Source organism: Centruroides vittatus, unplaced genomic scaffold (genome assembly GCF_030686945.1).
Source record: "Centruroides vittatus isolate TY-2023 unplaced genomic scaffold, ASM3068694v2 contig_1109, whole genome shotgun sequence".
Classification (NCBI taxonomy): domain Eukaryota; kingdom Metazoa; phylum Arthropoda; class Arachnida; order Scorpiones; family Buthidae; genus Centruroides; species Centruroides vittatus.
The window spans coordinates 48,548-73,762 of NW_027120710.1; the positions used below are offsets into that span (position 1 = coordinate 48,548).

A 25,215-nucleotide genomic window follows, 5' to 3' on the forward strand; every position below is an offset into this window, starting at 1 on the left:
TACAATAGCTTAGTATTACACAATAAAATATAATAATTATCATTTTTATTGATATTATGTAAATCTGAAATTAATCGAATTTAACAAATTAATTAGATTGCTTAGTACAGGATAACACATAATAAAATACACGAAAATAATAATTTTTTAAAAAACGCGATAAATTAATTATATCTTTCCAGGATTTAAATCTTGTCAAATACTTTTTCTATTTGTTTCAAATTTGATACAGTGAAAGAACACGTTCCCAAGTTTCATAACTTTGCAAACTACAGTTACTAAAATTCTCCCAAAGCCTATTATTAGTCTACTGTTAAAGTGAATTAGTACAGATCTCTCGATTCGAGATTAATATTTAAAATTATGTTTATTAAAGTGTGTACGCTCATTAGCATACACTCAAAATTCATAATTACTTTTCTTGTACTAAACTGGGTCATTTTTGTACATGTATAGACATTATGGGCAGACAGGTTAAGTAGTCCAAGACGCCCCCTAGTGAGCGTTCTTGTCATTCCGCGACAGATGACAGATGTTGTACTGTCTGTTAAACATGCGATAGGTTTCCTGGCGCTATAGATGGCGCATGGAAAGAATTGCTGTTATAATAAGTTCGATTAAAGTGTTTTGAACTTATCTTTGTCACCTAATTAAAACATTAGATTACATAAGACGAAACATAGGTTATTAGTTTTAGCAGAGGTTATTTCTCTTTTGGAAAATTACCGCATATGTTTAAAATAAAATAAATTTGTTTGCTATAAGAAATTAAAAAGAAATTAGCTTACAGGGAATGAATTTCATATTTTATATCTAACCCGTGTTTTAAAATCCAATTGTTTTTGAATAAGTATTTCAAGGTGCTCTGTAATTTTCTATTTGTAGATAATCTCATTTAGCAATTTTTAAATCAAATTCTAAATTAAATCGCCTACAGTAAGCGATAATAAGCGAAGCAGGACATTTTGAGAAACGTGAAAACAAGCGATTTTTACATATAGCTGTATGTGGAAATACGATACACGGGGAATGAATTCCGTGACGAAATCAAACAATTAGCCAAATTGCAATGAACTATAGTGAACTACAATGACGAGTTCATCAGGAACATGACAGAAACCACGTCTCATTCACTTTTTTATTATACTAATTTGATTATGCTGCGTTATGTCCTGGCTTGTTTTGCGACATATGTTTTGAATTATGCGAAAGTTTCGATGACGTTCACAAACTGTATTTCTGATTGGCATGTCACGTGCAGAAACAAGATGAGCAATGACAAAGTATGCTTTCAGTCCTCTTTCGATCGTAAATAATTTGATATTTCTATCGTAAACTGTATGTTTCTTCTTAGAAAACATGTAGCACTACCATAAATTTTCCTAAACGCTATTAAATGCATTTTTAACATTAAATTGCCATTCTACATTAAGTATAGCCTATTCTACATACGGTTCTACGCAACATCACATGTTTCTTTTACAAAGGCAATTCGAAAGATAAAGTAAGATTCACGGACAGGCCATCACTCGAGTTCCATCTAGAAACGAAAAAGAAAATGCGAAGAATTTCACATGACAATTTTAAACAATTGCATTTTGAAAATCGAAATTTTTAGAATAAAACTACTACTTGCTTTCAGTACTGTAATTATGTCATTGTTTGCATCAATAAATTCAATTTATTGGTGCCATTGGAGTTAAGACATACTTGTGTCTCTTCGTAACCGTTTATACTTTTTATTGTTCCAAATAAAGAAAAAATTGTTTTCATTGCCTATAATTAGAAATTTCATTTAATTCGAAAATAACATTATAATTCAAAAGTTAATAAAAATTTTACTCTGAAAACAAATTCTTTGGTGACTATCAAATCCAATACTTCAACTCCCAGTGGCTTGAATCCTAATCTCTTTGAGAAGCACAACAGCTGTAGAATGTAGATAATTACGTGTATTTTAATGGACATTCTGTTCCAGTAATACAAAATACAGCAGAACCTCGATAATCCGGCATCTGAATTATCCGGTATACTATACACTGTGATCGCGTCTGCACTTCCGATTCCATGAAAATTTTACTACTGTCAAATAATCCATTTTACCATTTTTCGGGTGTTATTCTTTGTACGTACAGTAACACTCTCAGACCAGTATTGATAATATTTTCCCATCTAAATTCAATTAAAAGCAGTACTGAAGGCATCATTCACTGCTTTAAAACATGTTTGTGTCTATTAACTCTCAGTATTCCGGCAAACAAAAAATAGCCGGATTAACAAGGATCTACTGTGTATAATTTAAACAACTTACTCTTAGTCTATCCAAAAGTGATATGTTCATGAAGTTAAAGTTTCTTATTTCTGTCAGACATCCTCTAGACTGCAAATAAAATAAATACATGAATTTTACATATAGTTTTATTTCAATACAAAAGAAAATTCTGTGTCTTAACAATAAACATAAAATCATAAAATTGCTTACAGACGTTGATATCATTGCAGAAACTGAAGATAAAACGTCGAAGATGACGATCGACATGAGTAAATACAAATAAAATGCAATTTTTCCTTCCATGTTTGTGTGAATAATAATTATAGCATCGAATGCGATGATAGAAATAATGAACATATAACAAGTGGAAGTGAATATTTTTGTAATGTCATTAAATCTTTGGACTTCACGCGCAATTTTATCATATTCCTCTTGAATATTTCTCAACAAAATGGCGTATTGGAAACGACGCTGTTGAACAAATTGTATGTCTTCAAACAAAGTTTGCAGCTTGTAATATGTCACAGTTAAGAATATGACTGCTAATGGTATAAAAGATATGATTGAAGATAGACAAAAGTAGTTTAATAATATAAAACCCGAGCAAATTTGGGCTAAAAATTCCATACAGTCTTCCTTCAGTAAGGAATAACGATTCTTAATAAAGATAACCGGAAAAATGATATGTAATGAAATTACACAGAGTGCATAAACGTTTACGAAGTAACGTTGCATCTTAAATATTTTACGTGATAACTCCTCATTTAGATTTTCGTCATAAAAATGAAAGTGTGCATTTATTACACTTAAGTACAAAAAATAAATTGCAGTTATGAAAGCGAAAAGCTGAAAACCTATCATACGGAAATTGTACATAAGAGGATGACCTCTAGATTTGTATATATATCCCGAGCAATAAGGTAGTGTTTGTTCTTTCGGTACGATAACAAAAGCTAGAAAGGAAACAAACACAGTAAATGTAATGAGACAAGATAATGCAAGCTTCCATGGAATGCACCTGTTTTGCACTTTTCCATTAGGCTCGTGATCACATGTAATGGTTATCATGCGATCGAATTTATTTAATAAAATTATAAAGTGTTTTAAAGAATTTTTTATGCAAATTCTTCTTCTACCCTGTTCCATTATTACTTAGTATTTAATATTTGCTGATTATAAATAAATTGCATTTTATTTGTCTTTCTTCATTTATATGCTGTTCATTAATTACGTATACTTTAATCTGAAAAAATTACATAAGGAATAATTTTTCTCTATATATATAATGTATAATATAAAGCGATTTCAGTTAAAAAGTAAAAATATAATAAACCTTTTAAATATTATATAATTCTATATTTAAAATTGAAAATTATAAATCAATTAATTCCCACTTATATTTTTGTATATAATTAAATAGTTATATAACATAAGCAACAACCAAATTTATTTCTGTCTCAAAGCGATCCGCCAGATTATCCATAGAACTATTCAATATTTCCAGATTAGTAAATAGCGTATGATACTATCGATAGCCAATCCATCGACACTCCTATGCAAAACATCGATAGTATCGGTTATCTGATTTACAATCGATTACTTACCCAAAAAATGGTCACAAATAAAGACAAATAACAAACAATCAGATTTACTTAATGAAACAGACAGGCTACACTTCAATTTAAAAATTATTTGTACAGTGGTGCCACGTACTTCAAATTTAGAAGTCGTTCGAACTCCGAATTAATTTGTCGCATTAGAAATAACGGAAAGTTAATTAATTCATTCTAGACCTCGAACAATACCCATTTCGGTTAACTTAAACAGCAAATATACATAACTTAACATAATTAAATGTCATAATAGTTTAATTAAAACACGAAAACCATAAATAAAGTAGGTAAATACTATATAACAAATAGAGAATTGTATTTGTTGAAAAAACACCGTAGAATTTGGTATCATTTGTAAGATGCAATTAAATTGTCCTTTTACCTTATTCTCAAGAGATAATTTTACGGAATTAAATGTTAACAATAGTAATTTTCTCTTGTACTGTACTGTGACTCACTCCCCTAACCGAAATTCGCCAATACGCGATATAGTATTTCATGTCGTAATGTAATGCACTTGTATGATTTATTAAAAATAATTAAAATTACTTACATAAATTTCCATTTGAAATTTTGTAAAATGTATTGTTTGTAGTTTTTAAATCTATTGATTTCGTATAAATTAATTCATTATGCTGCTGTTATTTGCGATTACTCCATTGATTAGTTGTAAGCTCTATTAACAAAAGTCAATAAATCGCGCTCTGTATAGAAACAATTGTTTGCTATTCCATCAATATTAATAATGGACTAAATTTATGCAGCAATCTTTATAAGAAAGCATTCCACTTTTGTAGGTTGCATAAATGAAGTGATTAACTTAATATAATGATATTTACTCAAGCGTTGATTTACGTCATCTCTTAATGGAAATATAATTAGTGATCAAAAATATCTGTAATGGAAATTATGTAACAAGTACAGTAGAGTGGCGTTTATCCGAAAGCCCATCAACCGAAACGTGGGTTAACCGAAAGCTTTCCAGTCAGACCGTGTCCTGCTGAATCCAACGTTTTTGATAGTAGATAAACTTCTAAAGTATAATTTTTTTTGTTTTTATATTTTTAAATATATTTATTTTGTTTGTACAAAATAAAGAAATAACTTTTAACGATACAATAGCAACGATTATTATTATACAAATTTTCGTTAGGCTTAAAATCGACGAAAATTCAACGGGAAGCGACACGCAACGGAGAAAAATTTCAACACGAGAGAGGTTAATATATTTTTTCGCACATGATCGGCTATCCGAAAAATAATTTATCCGAACAACCCCAGTCCCTAATTGATTCGGATAAACGATGCTCTACTGTAATTTATAAAATTATGGTATTTGAAATTGATAAATTGGCTACTAAACGTTAGATGTTCATCCTATTATCCGAACCAAAATTCAAAATAATATAATCATTATTTTTTTAAAAAATTCATAAAAATCACGCGTAAGAGATTATTTTCGGGCTTAATTAATGTGTTGGTTTGCTGTAAACTAGGTTGTTCTCGAACGTGTACTGAACTGTTTTTCGTTAACTCAATTAACACTACCGTAATTAATCTGCACAATAATTTAAATTTACACTTGGGTACTGGAATGAAACTCATTTGAATACATTTTAGCTCGTATTCCACTTACAGCACTTCCTCCGAAACCATAACTCTGTTGTGAATTAGAGGGTGTACGTAGTTTTGTAGAGCTGAGATTGAATAAAGAATGAATTTTAATTGAATTAGCTTCTTATTTGCATAAAACACGGCCGGTTCACAAACACCTCGTATCGTGATTTACGAAGAAATTCCTTAGTAGTATATTGAATACTACTAAGGAATTTCTAAGGAACCGGCCGTGTTTTATGCAAATAAGAAGCTAATTCAATTAAAATTCATTCTTCATTCAATCTCAGCTCTTTAAAACTAGAATTTGCGACAATTTTTACAATATTGTAACTTACCATGTGCTTTGTGAATACGAGTCTTTTCGTATCTGAATACTTCGTAGTATTCAGTATACTACTCAGTATACTACAGCAAATTCTACAATACCTGATTTCTCTCGTAAGCCGACGCACCGGGATAGGTGGTGACCAAGTATTTATTTATATGTCTGTATCCATACATGGTATCCATTCGGTCGTTTTTCCTGATTGTTTCTTTTAGATTTTTGCCTGCCAGTAGCCTTGTGGATAAAACCACTAAACACTTGTGGGATAGCCCGGATGAGTTTTATAATTAAAAAAAAATTTAAATGCTAATAACGCGTAAAATCGTCATCAAGTTCGACCTACTAAAGATAAACACGACTCCTATTATCTCCCCACTCTTTCCACATTTCACCACCAATATTTAATAATATTAATCCCCCTAACAAACAAACCTCGGTGCAAAATTTAAGATATTTACAAAAAAAGCACAGGAGTTATTAAGCTTCAAACAGAGTGAACTAAATCGAGTCACATATTTTGTGATTGATCGCCGTACTTTCCCTCGCGGCCATTAAGAAAATTCTCCAATATGAGAGAACCTAATGAGCAAACATAATTTACATTATAGAAACAAGAATGTCGTCTTTGTCCTTCAAGATAATTGTGTCAATACATAAACCAAATTTATTATATTAATTATTCATATTTTATATTTTATGAGAAATCGTTAGTGTTGTATTAGACAATATACTGGAAAGAAGCAGAGACTTAAAAGAGTATTAAAAATAAATTACTCTAGTATTAGATGAAGTAAGAACAGACATGGAGCATTCCCTTTTCGATGCTATTCAACCTTACAATAAGATTTTAAAGATTTTTGGAATATTTTTAAATTCGAGGAAGGATCTCTTGTGGATCAAAATCTTATTCTTTCACACTTACTTCCTCTTAATGTTCTTAATCTTATTCGTCGTGTCAGAAGATATATCAATTTACTTTACGAAATTTGATAAATTTTCCGAATTTTGTGGAGTTCCTCAATTTTGGAACATGCTTGGAAAGAATTTACGCTATATGGTTGGCGTTTGGTTATTTTTATCTCCGATCTTTTCCATTTTGTATAATGTAAATGCCTCTTTCATCAAAACAATTATAGTGAACGTCAGTCTAAATGTAAGATGTTCGCGTCAAATGATCTCTGGTTTATTAAGATATCAGGATTATATTATGTCCTATTTTACTTTCTTGGCTGTATTAGGATCTGTTTGCGTACCTACACTCTATATCTTCGGCAGAAATTATTATGGTTATAATTTAAATTTTTATAGAGAATGTTTCTGCGTGTTTCATGTTGTTATGGGTTCTCTCATCCTGTGTAATGTAGTAAGTTATGGCTTCGGTTTTCTATGGATACTTACCTACCTAAGTGTTCGTTTATTAGAAACGTATGTCGCAGATATAAAACAGAAAATAAAAAGACATATTTTGATAGAAATCGCAACTGTACTTAATGAAATTGCGCGTGTTTTCGTTTTTATAAATGAAATAGAAAAAATTTTTCAAAATTTACACATGGTATTTATAATTGTTATATTACCGGTGGCAAGTGTTATCTTTCTGTTTGTGTTAATTACTCATTCATTAACTTTGGAGTTGTTTCTTGTAATTTTTTTTGGTTTTTGGTTGGGAATTGTAATACTGATATACGCTCTCTATCTTACAAGAATTCCTTCAAAGGTATGTTTATTTTTTCATATCAAAATTTCTTAAGTGTTTGAATTTATGTAATAATAAAATTACATTGAGAATTGTTAAGCAATAATATTTACATAACAATTGTTTACATTATTATTTTAGCTTTTAATTCATAATTATTTAACAGTAAAAATAATATTTGTATTGACTTAAATGTATTAAAAGTCTATAATATGTTATCAGTTAAATATTTTTTAAGTTGTTTATTTTTATTTTGGTAGAGGAAAAGTTAATAATTGTTTTGTGATAAAGTTTCTCTTTTTGTTAGGTGCAAGAATTTCACTCCTGTATCTTGGACGTTTATTTCCAGAGTGATCAATATAATAAAAATGTATTATTATTATTATGATATTTTAAAATCGTGTATTTAATATATTTATGAAGATTTTCTTTTGTTTTCAGCCTTTAATATTATTATATCTGGTGAAAAGGAACATTGGATTCAAAAGTAGAAATTTCTTTTTCTTCTGTAAACACTCAGTTTTAAGTGTAAGTAAATTCACAATCACTATTTTTAACAGGTAGTAAATAAAATTTCAAAAATTTGCTTTATTGAAGTTTGTGAACTTATATCAAACTTACATCTGTAACTGACTTTAAGTATCAAGGTATCGATGTATTATTATGCAAGTTAGTGATATAACCTTTGATATTGACGCCAGCTCTAATAAAGCATATTTTTAAACTTATGAATATTATAAATTTATAAATAAACGTAAATATTTTTAAACCAATTTTCCAGTATGTCTTTGAATACGTCACGCAATCGATTGCATTTCTTGTAATCAGAACCTCAGTTATATGGGGAAAGTGCAATGAAAGTGGCTAAATATTGTTGGATTCGACATTTTAATAAAGATTATATATATATATAACTAATAACTGTTATTTTCAAACTATTGCTAATACTCAGCGTAGACATTTGATATCTAACGATACGAATTTGAGTGGGAAGAATTGTTTATCTTCGTTCAAATGAGAAATTGAATACACGAGTAATACGTAAAGCCTGATAATACGACTCAATTTACAATGTGGAGTTTCAAAACATCAGAAATTGTAATTATAATGGTTTCTTTAAAACTGACGAATGTGTAAAGAAGTTGTCACCGAGTATAGATATGTTCTGTTTTACGTTTTTCAAACGACTGAATCATTATTAATCTTCGGATATGTTTTAATTCAATTCATATTTATACCAGAATAGCCTATACCCATTATATCCTGGTGTATATATTATAATGTTATTATTGTTCAATAAACAGAAAAAAAATTGTATTCTATGAAACCGTGTCCTTTTCCGTATTTCTTAAGTATTAAACACTAGTTTTATAGTGTGTTTCGAAGACACCTGTTAAAACTAGCAGACAGTTTTCTTCGCTGCTGAGTAAAAACATTGCTTCAAACTAACATCCGCATAGGTCGTGTCATCTAAAGTTATACGAATAATTTATTATTTGAATCAATTTAATATACTAAATTTAGTGTTTTTATTGTGAAAATCGATATTTCTTTCACTGAAGATATAGTCCCTATTATTCTGTACGAACTAAACCAGACGTGACAGTTTAGGCTGTACACATGCAAAATGGAAAAATATAAAGAGAAGCGGAAGTTGACAAAACATACGAAATATTACAGAGAGTCGGAATGAGCAGAAACGTAAGCCCTGAGTATATCTAATATTTAGGCCCAATAGAACGCAATGTGAAAATAAATTTCAAAACTTGAAATTTATTGCATTATACATACCTGTATCCGTATATATATTAAAAGCCAACTGTTCTGTCACCACAGGAGACAAATAACGCCCATTAAAAACTTAAGAAGGGAAGCGTGTGTCATGGACACGTCTGGACATCGATGTTTGGCTGGGTATATCGTAGCTTTCATCCGAGGCACTGCACTAAACACCAAACATCCCGCAAGCAAATGCCTCGAAATCTCACCAGATTAATCATCCACTTCTGAATCGAATGTTTTCAATAATGGAACACTAACAATAAAATTCAACAATATTATTTGTGTTGCATTTTTATTAAATTACAAAAAAAATAAAAATTTTGTAACTTTTTATATTTGAATTTAAAATATTTCTAATATTATTTTTTAGATTATATTAGCATGAAAAGAAATTATATTTTAAGGTACTGTAATAGAAATCAAGTGAATGATGTCATTATTTTAATCGCGTTAGTAAGATGGGGTTTGTAATGCATTCGCATAATATTAAGAAAAAAAAAATCGGATTTTGAAAATTGTTTGGTCTTATATTTGACGATTTTGAAAGATAATAATAAATAAAAGCGAAACATTTCTTATGAAATTTGACAGTAGGAAGATTAGAATTTCTCGAATTTCGGAGCGGCTTTAAACATTTACCACTTTTGGAAATTGAATTCGGACGAGTCGAAACCTCCAAGAATTTATCGGGGTCTGTTTGGCTATGTTGACTTTTTTCTCTCGCTATGTTGTGGTGTTACTCACTCTCTTTTTCTGGCCGAAATGATGACAGACATTTGATAATGAAGATCGTCTTATTAGTGCGGATAATGGACACTAACAAGTAAGAGGCTTTTTTCATACTCTTAGTGAATGGTTTAGCTGGATGATGAGGGACAGGGTGTGAAGCAGTTTTCTTTACAATATTTGTGTTTTTTTAAATTTTCAAAATCGGTAATGCAGTGATACCTCGATTTTCGTCAACAGTGGAGCGGAACACAATCGGAGAAATCCGAAACCGACGAAAACCGAGGGAATTATTTCCATATGAATCAATATAATTCCAATTAATTCGTTTTAAATACTCCAAAATACATATCAGAAACACATTTTATAAAAAATAAATAGTGTTTAATAATAAAAACAATAAGAAATTAATATACAATAAATATAAAAGACTAACGTAAAGAATAAATGAACATTTAACGAGGAACTTCCATGGTAGAGCTAAAAGGAAAGGAAAGCAACGGTATTGGGCGTATTCAAAATCTCAGCATCAATACAGCCGGAAGTGACGCAACTGCTGGCGTTTTCTAGAGAACACAAACGCTGACTGCCGAGAATTTCCGGAAAGAAAAACAATAAAAGTGGCCAGTGATGGGGAAATCCACGTTACATTAAATTTATTTTTGAACTTATTTAAGAAGAACAGCTTAATAAAAAACGACTATTTCGAAAAGAGAAATAAAATAAAATTTTTTTAAATTTTCGTAGAAGTTTTAAGTAATACGTACTAACCGAATGTTAATTTATTCAGGGCTTATTCATCAAGAAATAAATAAAATTCAAAATTTTCAAAGCAAAATAGAGCTTCTACGAGCATCGTGGTGGCTGCCGTCATGTTTTCTGGTGTATCGAGTACCAAAAAAGACGCTTCTAGTTTGCTGGAAACACACTGGCAGCAACCGGAAGGCATCTGAAATTTTGAACAGAGATATTGAGCGGTGCTGGCAGCATGCTGAGATTTAAATACAGTAATTGTTTGGCTAGAACGCTGTATAATGTTCACACAACAAGAGAAACGCCGTGTTTTAACAAAATTAGCAGCGAGGACACGTGGGCTCCAAGTCTAAATTCGAAGCAACGGACAAAAACTGAGACAAATTTTTCGCGAGAAAAATCGACGAAAACCGAGCTTTTACTGTATTTCATACCACCTCGCGTGTTGTAAAGTTATCTGTCTAGTCTTCAGAAGACTAAGTTTATCCCTCACTTCGTTCTTCTGCCTTATACTGTTTCAGGTTTTGACACTTAACACAGCAAGCTAAGTAAGTAACAGCGAACACATAAGAGATAGAAGTAATTATAATTCCAATGTCATTTACTCTTTCCACTTCAAGCGCAATTTTATTCTATTCTTCTTGTATGGTTTTTATGATATGAATGTAGGTCTATTGTAAATGTCGCGACTGAAAGAAATGTATTTCCTGAAATAATGCTTCCAATTTAGAATATATCATCATGAAACGTGTTGTCCCTATTGGAATAAATGCTAAAGTAGCTGATAGGCATGTTATACTTAAAGAAATGAAACCTGTGCATAGACTAGCCAATAATGCTCCACTGTCTTTCATTACCGGGTAACGATTTTTTATTAGCACTATTGAAATAAATACATTTATTAATACAAAAATGCTAGTATAATGGCAATGAAATTGGAAGTTAGTCAGTTTTAAATATGTTAGATACAGAGCGATTAAGAAAGTGAAACATTGTATGTTAACCAAGAAAATTTTGAACATTTTCCGATGGTTTGTAGATTTGTATATTATCCCCGAACAATAATGAAGTGTTTGTTCTTTCGGTAATATAACTATAGCCAAGACAACTGCAAAAAAATATAGAAACGAAGGTACAGAATACCAGTAATAGCCATGAAACAAATTTGTTGCGATTTTGATTTTTGTCTTTTGGTTGGTGGTCGCATGTAATTACGAATACGCGATCGAATTTTTCAATAAGACTGACAACGTAGTTCAAAGAATCTTTTATACAAACCCGATTTCTTGTACTTTGCGTATCTGTAAACTACATAAAGTTTGATTATTAGGTTGTATGTAGTTTAGACTATTTGAATTGTCGTTTTAATACTATTACGTTAACATAATATTCAAATTTATATATATGATAGCAATGTGTAATATATTGTTCGGTGTATTGCCGAGGAATGCAGACGTGTGTTTTCTATAGCCTGACCGGTTTGTATCCGGTATGTAAGACCGTGTCCCTCACTATCCGACATCCTTCATTACGGAGTTGGCCACACTCATTACGAAAACGAAAAATGTTTTAGAGAAAATAAGATATAAAGAATTAAAAGAAATGGTAGTAATATTGAATTATAATCTGATATTTTATCATTTTAAACTTCGTACCATCTCCACGTAAAGCGCAATTTTATAATACATACTTTAGAAACAAACGCATAAATGCTGTGGTTGAAATTAAATTCAATTATATTTAAATGTCATTATTTAAATTTAGTTAATTCTTAAGTTGTCATCTCATAATAAATTACAATATACTTGCTTCTGTGGGAAGTACAGTACTTTTAGGCGATTCTGAAGAATAATTCTTCACGAATTATTTCTACTTGCTAGCTTTACAAAGTACTTATCCTACTAAAAAGTATGGCATTACTCTTAATAGATGTAAGATATTATTTAAAAAATTCGAAAACTTTGTCGCTCTACTCATTAATTATGTTGAGACATCATTTTAAAATTTAGGAAATTTGTATTCATTATAGCTGATGGCCACCTGCCACTTAATGAAGTGTCCTTCGAATATTATAAGCGAGTGCGTTTTAGTTTGTTCTTTAAATTGGCGAATATTTCCTTACCGAGTTTTAGCTGATTCATATCAATTACCTGTATTGTTTATGACTATATTAAACGCATTTATCTGTTTTCTCGGTGCATTTATTGAAGTCGCTAATGGATTTTAATATTAAAATTGATTGTGACGCTAATTTATAGATAGTATATTGTTTTATAATTTGGTTTTATATACATAATTCATATCAGAGCATATTTTCATTTAAATGGATTTTATACTACATTCTTTACACTGATTAGAAAGTCAGAACAATATAAACTGAAGACTTACAGAAAATTAAACTATTAATATTTATATAAAAATAAAATGCAATTAAATATCATATTTATTTTTTAATCTGGAGGATCCGATAAACATACACAGCTCTAGGTATCTACAAAACTGACTAATAAAAGTCTAAGTACTTATCAGTGTCTTTAAAGGCTTGGGTTTAATCTTACCCATGCCGAACAGAACTTTTCGCTAGTTTTGCGTCAATGTACGAATATAAAATCGTCCGTTTTTCCAAGTTACTTGTGATAGTCAGTTTTTACTGCTGCATGAAAACCCTGTTCTTTTCATGCGTTATTTTTTAAGTTACAACTATTTGCCTGCATAGGTACTGTACTATAGTCGACTCCGCATAAGTCGACACCCCAAGGGAAAGTGGAAATGTGTCGAGTTATCCGATGTGACGACTAAAGTGAAGTTGGAAATAAAACCACAAAACTACAATTAATAAAACACGGAAGTTATACAGTAGTATAGGCTTACAATACATTGTGTCCTCCATTTACATTTACTGTGTAGATGAAAATCTGAAATATTCGTTTAGTGTTGTTTGTTTTGAGCACTTAACTGTCCCGACTTTCTTTTTCAACGATCACGAACGCCTCAAAAACATCATCTTCGCAATTGTCAATTGTTGGCAAGTAACGTCTAAGGATTTTTAGTGGTTCTAGCGTGAGAAAATGAAAAATTGGATTCTGGTGTGACGTTGATGTAGATTGTATATTTTCTTTTTGGGTTAATGTCACCTTTGGTAGCGAGATATGGCGACGGGGAAATTTTTTTTACCCTATGTCCGACGTGGCCGCGTTTCCTGTAACCTCGAAACGGAGACGCGAGATTATCGGAGGAGTTTGAATCTTCTCCGATAATCTCGAACGAGGATTTTATCGAGTAATAAAATTTGTAGAGGGCGCTTTGACGTGAATGATCGGCAATTATGCAAATTTTTTTTCCCCGAAAGTGGAGTAGGCGTGTTGTCGTGCGAAAAAATTATTTTGACGTTTGGATACTTTTGGAATTTTTTTATTATAAGGTAATTAATAATAATAATAATTTTCATTTTGCATTTAAGCGATTGGAATTTATTTATTGAAAAAATCGCTAAGCGATTTTTGCATTTTTTGGAAAGATATTCCAAAGTTAGTCATGTCGAATTGCGATTTTGAATCGGACGAATTTTGGAAAGAATGTACTGTGCGACGATTTTACCAGTTAGTCGAAGCAGAGTCTTCTGAACTAGGAATAGAAAAAAGAATTGATAGCGGACTGAAATTTGCCGTAAAACTGGGCCTCCAACACACCGACGAAGTTTGCCAGAAATGTGGCCAAACATGTAAATTGAGTTATCGCAGCAACTGGAAATCATGCGTGATGCGTTGCCGAAAATGCTGGCGGAATACTTCGGCTTTCGAAGGAACGTTCAAAGGGAAATGTGGCAATATGTCATGTGCGAACATTTTGACATTCATATGCTCTATATTGGTTTAGAGTGCGCGACGAGTAATTCGGCAATTTCCTCGGGTATTTCTAAAAAGGCAGGCATAGATTGGTCGAACCACATACGTTTCGTTATGTTAGTGTCTTTACATAATCTGACATCGTTTAAAATAGGAGGTGTTGGCAAAACGGTGGAAATAGATGAAACAGTGATATGTAAACGTAAATATGAGAAAGGACGAAAAATGAAAATTACTAAATGGGTCGTTGGAGGTATATGCCGGGAGGACAAAGTAAGTTATCCTATATTTTATTTGTATTTATTATTATTTTTTTGTGATGGCGACCGGAAACGCGGCCACGTCGAACGTAGGGTAGAAATAATTTCCCCGTCGCCGTCTAGAATGTAGGGTAGAAGAAAAATTTCCCGTCGCCGTCTATAATGCAGGGTAGAAAAAATTTCCCCGTCGCCATATCTCGCTACCATAGGTAACATTAACCTCTTTTTGTTTATCTGTTATTATTTTATACATAAAAATACATAAAATGTTAAGGCATTTTTATTAATATGTATATATATTAATAATAATGTATTATTATATTATTAAATATATTAATTATATATTAATAAATAAATCGACTTCCCCTCCTGAAAAAAATGAGTTGGCACCACACGTGCAGAGTGAATTCTTTTTTTCAGGAGGGGATGACGACTTATCGGAGTGTGGGACAACAAAAGTATGTCGATTTATCCAGTGGTGACGAGTTAAACCGGAGTTTTTTTAACATTAATGCCTATGTAAGTCGGCCGGGACCACAGAAAAGTGACTACTTAACCGATGGTGTCGAGTTATCCCGGTGTCGACTTATGCGGACTCGACTGTATTTTCCAAACTGTCAAATAAGTTAACAATTATTATTCAAACAAAAAAAACGAGCAACCATTTACTACGACATTATCACAAAGCCAGGCTGCAATTTTTACTAATATTTTAATTATTTTTAAACTGTCTCCAACCTGTCGGCATTAAGAGGGCCTCTTTTAGCAAGACCCGTAATAGGCTTGCTAAAATAAGACAGGGCAAGACATATCTGGACAGACATTCGTTCGAAAAATTCCTGGAGAATTTTCGACCCACTTGAAATCGATCCCGGGTCTTCCAGAGATGTAGGCTGCAATCTTGACCGTCGGTCATCTGAACTAACATTTTAATTATTAAAATATCACTTGATTTCCGAAAGAGAACAGAGAGAGAGAGATTCATATGTAGTCAATAAGTGTCTCTGACTACTAACAAGAGACGGCCAGACGTTCGCCTCTCCGATTCGAAGGAAACTTGGCAAACCACGGTTTCGATAAAAACGACTATGTTCATCTCGAAAAAACAGACTACGTATAATTGAGCTTCAAGTTGAAAAAACGAGACTTAAATAATGCAAAGAAATTAAATAAAATTAGTACTACTTAAATACAATGAAAATACTGTTACATTTACAAAAACAACTTTCCACACACTCGAGAAAGACTTTTCTTAGATTCGGAAGTTATCTATTTTCGAAAATTTAAAAACTTCTCCGGCGGAAAAGTTCAAACAACGGGACACGACCAGAAACATCGGACATGACAGGAACACAATCGTTTTATACAATATTATGATATTTAATTAAATATTTTCATTCAGACATTTATAAAATATTAATTAAGAATAACATTCTTTATATCATAGAAGAAATCAAATTTATTTATTTCCTATTTTTCTGTTTTAACCATTAAATAAAAAAATTTAAAATTGTACATGATACAGTACTATTTATTTACCCTCTGATTTATTAATATAATTTTCTAATTAACAAAAATTTTTTAACATTAATTTCGCTTTGATTTTGAAAACGGTATTCACGCTAAGTACAAAGACAACAATAGAAGTCAGTATTAAAATTACAAGTTAAAAATATAAAATTAATGAAATAACTCTAGTTTCAATTCTTAAATTTTATATTATTTAACATTACAGTTTACGCGTACAAATTTATTTCTTTTAAACTATCTTTGCGTTAACGTCGCTGTTTAGAATGACATTGACATAATTGCTGAGATCGTTTTAAGAGTATTCACCCCATAACAAACCATTCAGTACAATATTCAACTGTTGCTAAAACATAATTTAGTCGAACACAAAACAATGTACAATGCTGCAACAAGATTTAATGTTGATTTGTTTTATAAAACCGTGTCTTGTTCTATAATTTAGACTTGATAAACACTAATGTTGTGTGTTTTTTCTTCAAAGACACTTGGCAAGTTTTCTATCAGATATCTTTATTCGTTCTCGTTGATAAGGTACTCTGTCTGTCCACGTTTCGGGCCCTGTCCCTCCTCAGTCAACTGTTGATTATCTTTTTAAAAAAAAATGTAAAATCTTGTTAACTGTATACATTACGGTTGTAAGAAGTTCATCGACTATAAAAGGTGCATTATAACTTTAAAAGTTCGCTGTAAGACATAAAAATATATTGCAAATATAAAAGATTTTTAAAACTGTTTCCGCCCCCTTTTTCTCTTCCACCCCCTCCTTGACGTTTACGTTGGTACGGCCAGTGTTGCCACGTATGGCGTTCGCCGCCTTGTGGTCGTTTACCAAAACTTTTTTGCAGGCTCATTTTTTCCCAAAGAAATTGTTTTTTCCCTCAAAATATTTTAATTTATAATATATTAAGCCAGTTGTCGTTTATTTTAAGGCTTAGGTTTTTATTTATATTGTCTTTACTTTTTATAATTTCTATGGTTTCTTTAAACTTCCGGTTGTACGTTAATTTTTCTTTATGCAGTATTTTGACGTTATCTTTGTCTATGTTGCAGTTATTTAAAGTACAATGTTCGTAAAATGCAGAATTTATTCTATTGTATTTTAAGTCAGCTATATGTTCTTTCAGTCTAATTTTTACTTTTCTTTTTGTTTCTCCTATGTAATATTTTTTATTTTTGCAGGTACACGGAATTTTATATACTGCACTTTGAGCTTCGGTCGGTATTTGTTGGTTTTTTAACGGGTTCGAGGTTAACAGCTTGCTCTCCATTTTTTGATATGTTGGTGCTAATTTGTAGTTTATTCTTTTTATTTCTGTATTGATTTGTTCATATAGGCCTTTGATATAAGGAAATTTGATATATTTTGTTTTAGTTGCTTGTTTATTTTGGTTAAGCGTTTGTGGGTTATTAAGTATGGTTTCCCATCGGTTTAACAGTCTTTGCGGGAATCCTGCTAGGAGAAATTTCGTTCTTAATTCCATGAGGTCTTCATATACGTGTACTTCTTGGCTTGTCCGGTTTTTTATTTTGGTACCACTCAAAAATGCCGTTATACGTCAAGTACAATATATATAAAATGGAATATGACAAAATAAAAAACCGGACAAGCCAAGAAGTACACGTATATGAAGACCTCATGGAATTAAGAACGAAATTTCTCCTAGCAGGATTCCCGCAAAGACTGTTAAACCGATGGGAAACCAAACTTAATAACCCACAAACGCTTAACCAAAATAAACAAGCAACTAAAACAAAATATATCAAATTTCCTTATATCAAAGACCTATATGAACAAATCAATACAGAAATAAAAAGAATAAACTACAAATTAGCACCAACATATCAAAAAATGGAGAGCAAGCTGTTAACCTCGAACCCGTTAAAAAACCAACAAATACCGACCGAAGCTCAAAGTGCAGTATATAAAATTTCGTGTACCTGCAAAAATAAAAAATATTACATAGGAGAAACAAAAAGAAAAGTAAAAATTAGACTGAAAGAACATATAGCTGACTTAAAATACAATAGAATAAATTCTGCATTTTACGAACATTGTACTCTAAATAACTGCAACATAGACAAAGATAACGTCAAAATACTGCATAAAGAAAAATTAACGTACAACCGGAAGTTTAAAGAAACCATAGAAATTATAAAAAGTAAAGACAATATAAATAAAAACCTAAGCCTTAAAATAAACGACAACTGGCTTAATATATTATAAATTAAAATATTTTGGGAAAAAACAATTTCTTTGGGAAAAAATGAGCCTGCAAAAAAGTTTTGGTAAACGACCACAAGGCGGCGAACGCCATACGTGGCAACACTAGCCGTACCAACGTAAACGTCAAGAAGGGGGTGGAAGGAAAAAGGGGGCGGAAACAGTTTTAAAAATCTTTTATATTTGCAATATATTTTTATGTCTTACAGCGAACTTTTAAAGTTATAATGCACCTTTTATAGTCGATGAACTTCTTACAACCGTAATGTATACAGTTAACAAGATTTTACATTTTTTTTTAAAAAGATAATCAACAGTTGACTGAGGAGGGACAGGGCCCGAAACGTGGACAGACAGAGTACCTTATCAACGAGAACGAATAAAGATATCTGATAGAAAACTTGCCAAGTGTCTTTGAAGAAAAAACACACAACATTAGTGTTTATCAAGTCTAAGATTTAATGTGTTTTGAGATAAAAAATATTGCATTTTATTACGACGTCTTCATTCGTAAGATACAAAAACAATTCTTGCAAATTGTGTAAATGATGAAATTGTAGTTTTCGGGTGGATTTAACACCTCAAATTCAGGTGGAAAAAGAAAACCAGCAAAGGTAACGAAAGGAAATGCGGCTTTGAACGCTTCCAGTGTTGGACTTGTACAGTTGTTAATGTATAAAATTAGTACAATGTGATTATATAATATTTTAGAAAATTTACATTTATAATTACAGTCAAAATTTAATTAGTAATAGTAAGGCTTACTGTTATTATTCCTTTAGGTGGGGGTCGCGAAATATTAATTTTATTTATATTTACTATTTGGGGGTCGCGGAACTAAGAAGGTTGAGAATCGCTGGTGTATAGATTTAAATGTATCGGGTTCGTTTGAATGAGATTTTTGTTTATAGTTCAAAATAAAGCGCTCAACAGTATCAAAATCATCGAAATAGTACTTTGCAGCATTTAACGAAGACCCCCAGCGAGTGACAATTGGTTCTGGAGGAAGATTACTAACTCCAGTGTCATTCTTAAAATTATTTTTCTTTCTCTTGACTTCACAAAAAACGTCTTTATTTCTGATATAAGCAAATTTGTTAATTTGTACTCATTCTAATCCTAAATGCAACGTTATGTAAGGCGTGAGCAAGACACGTGACATGATGTACATTTGGAAAAATCAATGAATTTTTCTTAATCTCACTCACTGCCTTCATCATGTATTTTGCTCGATCTGCCACTATTAACTTCAGTTTTGAATATTTTAAATCATTTGGCCACAATTTTCTAGACACATTGAGTATACATTCTCGTATTATAATGTTGTCAACTGTTGAGTGAAATGTCACATCAATTAACATTGATTTTGCTTTCTCGCTATTCAATTTTCCTACAAGCACGTTGACCACTTTACGATGCACATTGTCACTAGTTTCGTCATCAATGAAATAGACATCATGTCCATTAATTTCGTCCTTAATTTTTTCTGTTACTGAGTTTAAGATAGTTTTTTAATGTGCCCGCAGTGCTTAAAAAATAAATAACACAATGAGTCTTGAAATAAAATCATATTCGGCTAATTATGAGCACAATGGCGAAAAGCAGCATCAATTTCTATAAAATAAACGTTTCAAAGAAAAACTAATTACAATAAAAAAATTACGTGGAACATTTTTGATCAGCTTCTTCATATATTTCTGGAGAAACAATCTCTGTTTATCGTTAATTAATGTTTTAAGCGGAATATCTGCACTGGTGAATGCTTCAACCATTACTTTATCAAAATCGCTTTCATTTTCGAACAACAAGGTTTGTGAATGTTATGTTTCTTGTATTTTACACTGTTGAGATGTTCCGAAAGTCGTTTCTTAATTGTATCACGTTTGTAGTTGACGTGCGTAGAGCACTTAACACAGAGAATTGTTTTTTGGTACGAAGAAATATATTTCCGCCTAATTCCATAATCACGGATTCAATTTTAAACTGAATCGACTGTTTTCTAGATATTTTTGCACGAAGCACATGCGAAACTGACCTATCGCCAAATTCGCCAGCTAGTGCAAAACTCGCCGATTTTCGCCATCAAAACTTAGTCATATTGACGCCGGATTTCTTAATTAGTACTAATTGAAAGATACTCATTCCAGGCGAATATAGCTGAGAAATTAGCCAAAAGCGAAAATTTTCGGCTCTAGTAATGATGTTTCTTTAATATATATGTATATATAATCTATGAGAGTGTAACACAGAAACTAAATATCTCAATTGTTTTTGATTATTATATTTTGTACAAAATAAATTATATTGTACAGTACAGTACGTACATAGAATAGATTTTTCACTAAATATTTTAAGTGAGATTTTGTATCAATAAATTTAACTTATCAGTGCCATTGGCGGAAAGACAAACTTCAGTCTGTCCGAAACCGTTTATAGCTTTTAGACTTCCGAACAGAGTAAAAGTTGCTTTCGTTACCTGAAATCCAAAATTCGTATAAATTAACCAATTGTTATTTATATAAAAGTTTAGGATGAGAATAATTGAAAAATATTTTACCCTGAAAGCAAATTCCTTAGTTATTATGAAATCCAGAACTTCGACTCCCAGTTGTCTGGATCCCAATCTCTTAAGAAAGCACAAAAGCTGGAAATAATATTAACAATGTTTCGTGCATCGGGTATTATCTATATTTAATAACAGCGTAAACTAAAGTTTTTTGTTGAATTGTTACTCACCCTTATTTTATCGAGGAATGGTAAATTAAGAGAGTCAAAATAGCGCGTTTCTTCCAGGCATTTCCTTGACTAATGACAATAAAATAAATTCTTATAAGTTATTATTTTACTTTATTTTAATAAATATTATTTTTAAATTACGTTTTTCAATATTTTAAAGTATTGAAAAATAAATGTTATGTTTTAAAACATTGAAACTACTAACCGATGTACATATTACCGAAGCAGTTACGCAAAGTGTAATAATACCAATAAGTTGTATCACAAGATAAAAGTAGAAGACTAACTTTCCTTCTATGGATGTGTGCATAATGATTATAACACTAGTAGCTATGGAACTAATAACGAATACATAGGAGATAGAAGTAATCATTCTTCCGATGTTATTTATTTTTTCCAATTCAAGCGCAATTTTATGGTATTCTTCTTGTATACTTTTTATGATATGAATGTATTGCAGATGTCGCGAATGAATGAAATGTATTTCCTGAAATAATGCTTCCAATTTATAATATATTATCGTAAAGAGTGTTACTCCTAACGGAACAAAAGCTAATAAAACTGTCAGGCAAGTTACACTTAAAGAACCGAAACCTATACATATACTTGCAACTAAAGACCCACTATCTTCTTTCATACCCGGATAACGCTTCCTAATCATGTTTATTGGGACTAATATATTTAGCAATACAGAAATGGTAACGTATGCCTTCGTAAAATACATTTGTACTTTAAAGACTTTGTTTGATGTATCCTGACTTAAATTCTCATCGTAACAATGAAATTGCGTATTTTTCATTCTTAAATATGTTAGATAATACGAAATTGAAACAATAAAACTTTCTATGTTAACCACGAAGATTTTAAACATTGTCGGATGGTTTGTAGATTTGTATAAGAAACCCGAACAATAAGGAAGCGTTTGTTCTTTTGGTAATAAAGCCATAGCCAAGATAAAGGCAAAACATGTGGAAATGAAGAGACATAAGAACAATAATTTCCATGGAAATGATTTTTTGTTACTTTGCTTTTATCTTTGGGTTGGTGGTCGCAAGTAATTGTTAATACGCGACTGAATTTTTCAATAAGATTCAAAAGATATTTTCAAAGAATCTTTTATACAAACGCAATTTCGCATACTTATAAATTGCATAATAGCCGATTATTGTACGTAGTTTACAATTTTAGTGTTAATTAATACTTGCTATTTATTTAAATACACAAATTTCTATAAATCTGAGTAAATTCTAACGTAAATTATTATGTAACATTGATTTTAAACAATGTAGAATGTTTACAGAACAAAAACTTCTATAATAATAATATAAGACAATGCTAGCGTATTAATTCTAATGTGAAAATTAAACTAAATTACATTTAAATGCCATTAATAACATTAATTTTACGATGTTATATTAAAATAGTCTAGTGTTATTATTTTGTATATATACTTGCTGTTGTGAAAAATTTTGGCACATATCTAACTAAAGTGAATTATTCTGTAAGTTAAAGCTTTAAGAATAGACAGCCCAATCTATAGCAACTGACGACTTCTTACTGTGATATTGGAGTAGTATAAAATTGAAAATTCAAAATATTCGCCTCTGTACTTATGTAACTATAAAGACATTATTTGAATATTCCAATAATTTTTACTTCCTCTAAGTAATGGCCACTTACACGTTAATGGTATGGCTTAGGGTAATTTATGCGGGATTTTAATGCATTTACCGATAACTAATGGATATTTTCTTAAGCAGAGTGGTCTGATGAAGTTCATATGTGTATACCGTTATATTTGTTTACTCTAATAATGGTCTCTTATGACTTTGAGTATTAAAATAGATAATGACAGTAATTGAAGCATAATTTCTGGCTGTAGTATGATCAGTTAGTATAGCTAGTTTATCACGCAGATCTTTCTCACTTAAGCGAATTTTATACTATTACGTTTAACAAAAACTAATCATTGTTTGTAATAGTAACAGAACATTATGTGAGCTGAGCCAGGGTATAGAAGATAGGAATTTATCATCTTACCACTTACAGGACCCTGTTACTAAACAGTTTCTCGGAAGTACAGGATGGCTTCCTAGAGTTATTATATTTCTTTATCAGGAATTCGCAAAAACCCCAGAAAGACATTTTCTCCTGACACGAGTTAACCTTAAAATTTAGCGGGTTAACGCGCTTTAAATCTCGCGGAATAACGAGTGGGAGGGACGATGGGTAAGTTCGGAACGTGCTGATGAATATGAGTCAGTAATGAATCAAATTATATCAATAACAAATATAATTTAATTTAAACAAAGTAAAAATGGAATACAGGGACAAATATAATTACAATTGGATCTTACTGTAACTTTTTAACTTATCTATATTAAACTTATGTCTTCTCCTATCACACGAGAGAGTTTACAATAACTATCTATGATCATAATACCTCATCATTGATGAATCTAGACGTTTTCTATGGCACACAAAATATAATTCTTGATTCTTCCACTCAATAATCAGGCACTTATATAGATTGAGACTTAATTCATACTTAATTTCATGCGGAACTATCGATGAGCTCCTGGTCTATATTGGAAACCCTTTTTCTCGATGTGTTTACAACGAGGACTTATAGCAGACTCCCCGATTTAGGAGCAAATTTCGATAATAATCTTGTGCTTTACCCAATCGACACATTACAATCTTACATCATTCGGGGATAAAACAAAGGGGTAAAACAATTGATGTCAACAAGTTAAATCTACGATAACGATCTTATAAACGGAACTCCATTTCCTTTTTAACGAAGAGGGATAAAGTCCTCTCTTTTCCAAAATTATACAATTACTTTATTTATGGTCCTCTTACAATTTAAATAACATAACAGTTTGATTGTTAAATGAATTCATTTAACAACAATCTGTATAAAAATTAGGACCTTTTAAGTTCAACTATAACAGTTGCTATGTAAAGGAAAGCAAAAATGACACTCACGCTATCAGTCAATTTCTGCCAACACTTCCTTCTTGATTTTAACACGTCTTAGCAAGAATTATTATTTTAATAAATAATTAAATAAAGTAGATTTTTACCCAAATCCCATAGAAATAAAATGGGGGCTTCTGACCCTCACAATTACATTAATAATTTTATCAATTAAAATTAGATTTATCACCAATTTCTAGTTTAATATTTTTCCAAATTCTAAAAAACTGGAAAATAACAGATAAAAATCTGTCTAACTGGCCGAGTTTTCATTAATTTCTATATAATTTCTCTTAAAACTAGCTTTGTGATTCTAGCTTGGTCTGTAACTATACTTCGTTTGTTTTATTTTTTTATGTGCTGATAGCTATCAATTTTCATATTGTAATAATATTGTGAAATTAATTCGTTATGCGTAGAAACATTTTTTAAATGTTTTTAATTAACATTTTTCGAATCCTCGACTTTGTAAGCTCAATTAACAAACTTTATGTCTTGCTGTTTATAGAAATATATTTATTACATTAATATTCATACCGGCCTAAATTTATGCTGATTTTTTATTACATGTAAGCATTTCATTTATATAGTCTATAGGTTACATAAATGGAGAGATTAATATAACCATATTTATTTATCCTTCAATTTCTCCACTTTCTCCTAATGGAGATATAATTAATACAAAATGTCTTTAATAGATTACAAAACTAAAAATTTACACATTTGCACTGTAATCGTTATTCGTGCCTAAATTTAAAATAATATAATAATTATTTTTCAAAATAAACGACTAAAATCCTTGCGTAAGAGATTATACCTACAGAAACTTATTTCAGGAGGCATTCCCCTTACCAGAT

General features: G+C 30.9%; 1 protein-coding gene across 1 annotated transcript in view; it reads left to right on the forward strand.

Moving 5' to 3' along the window:
• The first annotated feature begins 299 nt into the window (after positions 1 to 299).
• Positions 300 to 25,215, forward strand: part of LOC136976127 (uncharacterized) — a 149,795-nt gene continuing 124,879 nt past the window's right edge. The window contains exon 1 of the mRNA XM_067271349.1: positions 300 to 310. The gene's annotated coding sequence lies outside the window, so the exon portion shown is untranslated. The remainder of the gene's footprint in view (positions 311 to 25,215) is intronic.